A 4,845-nucleotide genomic window follows, 5' to 3' on the forward strand; every position below is an offset into this window, starting at 1 on the left:
CTAACTGTTACCCAGCTAGCTACCTCACTTTCCTCAGCCTCCTCTCTGTCACCCTCTCCCTCATCTACCCCAAAGAGTGCTTGCTCGGTGAGAAGCAAACTTTTTTGCAAATTGTCAATGCCTCTCAGTGTTGCAACTTGCCCATTTAGAGACTCGATTAGCGATTCCAAACGGGTAATTTGCTCACATCTTGAACAAAGAAATTCACCCTGGAACGGCTGTTCCAGGACTGCATACATCATGCAAGATGTGCACTGGACTGCGTTGTCAATTGTGCAACACATACTAAATGGGGATTACACCACAAAAGCAAAAAATACAATACAATGTAGTAATAAGATACAGGCTAATTGCAGTCCCCCACTGAAGTCCCTGAATCTAAAGTCACTTAATCTTAAGTCACACACTTAATCAACCACGCGTCGCGGTCAAACTCGCGTTATATATCTGCTTATATTAATATAAATGCAGCTCACTACACCAGCCTGGTATGCTTCCCCTCTGGAATCAAAAAGGCTGTGCTGTTCTTACTGCTGAGTTTTTAAAGTCTCCTAATTAGACAGCCACATGTCTGCTGCCTCTACTGCCATCTGCTCCTACTGTAATTTGCCAGCATCTTGTGCTGTTACTGCCACCTGTTGCCACGCTCCCCACTCTGTTCTGGGGCCACTACATTAACTCTTCATGTTGTTGCTACCTTCACCACTCTATTCCTGGGACACTAGTGTCCCTGTTTGGCCGTGTTAACATCGCTGTTTATTTTTCCGTTCTTCTGATCCGTCAGAATAACAGAAAAATAAAAAATAAATAGTGTCTTGTAATTTCAGCATCTATAAGACCTCTGTCACACGGTCAATGTTTTGCATCAGGATTTGATCATGATTTGGAATCCAAAAATAGGAGTGGGTCCAAAACACAGACGACATGCAAATATTTCCATCATGTGTCAAATAGTGATGCAAAAAAATGACCAAATGCAGACTGTGTGATAGAGGCCATTAATGTCCTGCATGCAGGACTTTTTTTCCATCTGATTAAAACTGATTTCAGATGCAAATTGCCAAAACTCATGCACATTGAGTATGCGGCCTTTATCACATGGTCCGTATTTTGCAGCAGGATTTGTTCATGATTTGGAAGCCAAAAGCAGGAGTGGGTCCAAAACACAAGAGACATGCAAATATTTCCATCACATGTTATCTCTGTTTTTGCCTTATGAATAGTGATCAAATGCTGACCAAATACTGACGTTGTGAAGGTGAATGCTCAAACTACAGGATCCACTTTTTTAGGACTGTTCTTCTGGCCGATCAAAAGAAAGGAAAAATAAACAGTGATGTGAAAACAGCTTTATTGCTGACACCCTCGCTTCCCCTGCCTGTAGTGGTGCCACTACACCGATAAATTAGACCTGACAGTTCCATTGACCTGCAAGGCTAAGTTCACATTTCAGTTAATTGGTCAGTTATTTCCATTAGTTTTTGTGAGCCAAATTCAGGAGCCAAGCCTACTAACAGATTAGGTATGAATAGATCTACAGTATATCTGTTCCGTGGGTTTGACCCGCACCTGCTTTTGGCTAACAATAAATGATGAGAATAACTGACCAAATAACTGAAGTGTGAAATGAGCCTAATAGTGACACACAGTTATTCTATATATAACAGAAGGGATTCAAGAGCATGTGTTTGCACTGCCACAATATGAATTAATAGAAACTTCTTTTTCTCCAATATTTTATTGGCACTACCTCCAAATCTATATTTTGTTCCACTAAACAGTCATTAGGACACAGCTTCTTCAGAAGCAGAGACATGTAGCATTTTTGTTTGCTTACTGAAGGCTGCTGTATGCCTTTCTTTTGGTTTAGCTAGGAGTTTGCTAGGATTTTTGGTGGCCTGCACGATGATACGCACGTCCATATATCTGACCTGCCTGTCATTCTGATGCACAGTTTCACTACCAGAAAGGACTAGCTATGCATGTTGCTGCACTGCACAGTGATGTACACAAAAGTTTACCTGCAGCCCACGATAGACCTGATTTAACACTCTTCATGACAAATTCATTTGTCAAGAAGCAAAAATCTTGGAGAAATTTGCAGAAGAGACTGAATCGAATTTTTGAAAACTTCGCTCATCTCTAGATACATCCACACATGTTAAAACTCTACATAGGAGGATTATCACCTTGGAAGTCTCAAAAAGAAATTTTCCAGTAGGGGATATCATACAATTAAAGTGAAAAACCAAATTACCAAGGAGTGAGCTCCGCTAGTAGTAACCTACAACCAAAATCTGGAGGATTGCTCGGAGACTACATTCAAGACTACAAAAAGATGACCGCTTGAAATCCATATTTCCAGACCCCCACTCCTGTGCTATAGGCAGATCCCTAATCTTTAAAATATCAAACTATTATCTATTAGAGGACAATAAAACTCCTTATCTATAATGGCTACCACGATTTACTGTTACAACTGTTTGTTTATGCCTCTAATCATATTAATCTGCTTTACATCACTTCTCTCATCTACATTATTCTTATGTACAGAACAGACCAAAAGTTTGGACACACCTTCTCATTCAAAGAGTTTTCTTTATTTCCATGACTATGAAGGCATCAAAACTCATCAAGAGAATGCCAAGAGTGTGCAAAGCAGTAATCAAAGCAAAAGGTGGTTACTTTGAAGAACCTAGAATATGACATATTTTCAGTTGTTTCACACTTGTTTGTTATGTATATAATTCCACATGTGTTAATTCATAGTTTTGATGCCTTCAGTGTGAATCTACAATTTTTATAGTCATGAAAATAAAGAAAACTCTTTGAATGAGAAGGTGTGTCCAAACTTTTGGTCTGTACTGTATTTTGATGTATAATTAGGTGTATCTTCAAATACTGTCTTAAGAGATGCCCGTGGAAGAGTCCTAAAGTACTCTTCAAAGCCTACAATTGTGTCATCTTTTAAGTTAGCCATTAAAAGGTATCATCCACTGAGGAATCAAAAAATGTTAAGCTTCTATTTACTGGCTAATATGGTACAAATATATGTTTACTTTAAAAACATAATCTAACATAGAAGACCAAGCACTAAATAGTGATGAGCGGCATAGGCATTATTCGTTTTGCGATATTTCGCGAATTTGTTGCATAATATTCGCAATAAATTTGTGCATTCTAGAATTCATGATCTCCAGTCATTATTTTCGCGATTATGTAAATCTGCACTAATGATGCGCATATATTTTGCGCAATACATGCAACTTCACATTTTATCAGGTCTGAGTAGATATTACTGATTGGTGCACTAAGTATTGCTGTGACATCACAGCACTATGTCTGTAGGATGTATGTATGGACAGCAGAGAAACAGTAATTCCTATCACACTACCTAACACCCTGCACTGGAACCTTTCAGCTACACTCTATCACTATCTAACCTACACTGACTATCTCCCACTAACTGTCTGTATTATATATATATGAGCTAACTAACTATCTAATGTAATTGGATAAGGAATAGGGTCCAGATGAAAGCACAGAACACAGCAATGTCACTGCTCTCTCTCTTAGAACTGCAAAAAAATAGCAGAAAGTGGCTGCTGAGGGGTTTCTTATATAGTAAGGGGTAGGCGACTTTACTATTGGTTGCTAGGGATGTTGCTAAGCTCTGACAAAGACATTGCAGCCTTCTTATTGGCCCACAAGCAAGAAGGGAGGTTACTAATGAAAACAAATCTAGAATATTCGCGATTATGAATATATAGCACTATATTCTACATCTTCGCGAATTCACGAAGTGCCGATATTTGCGATAAAAATTTGCAATTAGAATATTTGCGATCAACACTAGTACTGAATAGGTTTTAATAAATATTATATAAAAAGAGCCCAATTTGGGCTATTAATGTATATCCCAACGTGGGCTCTTTTTTATATAATACAGTATGTATTAAAAGTTATGTGACCAACATATGTGATTATCTACACTTACGTTTTTTGTATTTAGTTTTTTCTGACTATGGCTGGTTTTCTCTCTGGCACCTTATTTACGGAAGCACTTATCAAAAAGGCTAAAGTAGTATTTTTAGAAAAAGAGATTCCTGGCCTTTCTACATCAGCAACTTGCAAATTAGCGTTTAAGGATTTATACGCAGGATATAAAGATAACATTAAATCTTGGTGGGATATTAGATCAGTTGAGAGCTATATTTAACATAAGATTATCCCGAAGGGCTAACGCATACCTATTTTATCAGCAGTACGTATACGTTCTACTAACCTCTTGAATCAGTGGGAAAAGGAACTTATACATATTTCCTTTAGACTTATAACGCTCCTCTTGGAGGAGGAAATGGGATTTTTTGAGAAATCATCTCTTCGGTTGAAGGAATTAATTGATTTAGCTCTTAGGTTCAAAACCAACTCTGATTTTGCTAAGAGGGAGATCTCTCTGCAAGCATCAGTAGAAAAATTTCAGGGCCTCCTTAAAGAACGTAAACATAGACAATTCATTAAAGACCTAAATGAGAATAGGGCTTATCAATTAGGAACCAAAACCTCTTTCCAATTTGAATCTGAAGTCTCTTCCTCTGAACAATACCTTTCTAACTCTGACTCAACCCCTTATCAGGGTAGAGTAGCTGAGAGGAGAGGGCGGGGGCCACTATGGTGGGCTTTATTACTCCCCCATGGTATGACCCCCTAGTAGCAGCACCAGCCTCTCTCTGCTCTGCTATCCCCCTGCCCCTTCTCCAAATGCTTATTATGAAATCTTTCTCATTAGGATAAAACACAACATCAGCTCCACCGAGCCCCTGGCCATGTGTTGAAGTGGTGTCC

This window comes from Bufo bufo, chromosome 2, assembly GCF_905171765.1.
Source record: "Bufo bufo chromosome 2, aBufBuf1.1, whole genome shotgun sequence".
NCBI classification, from domain to species: Eukaryota; Metazoa; Chordata; class Amphibia; order Anura; family Bufonidae; genus Bufo; species Bufo bufo.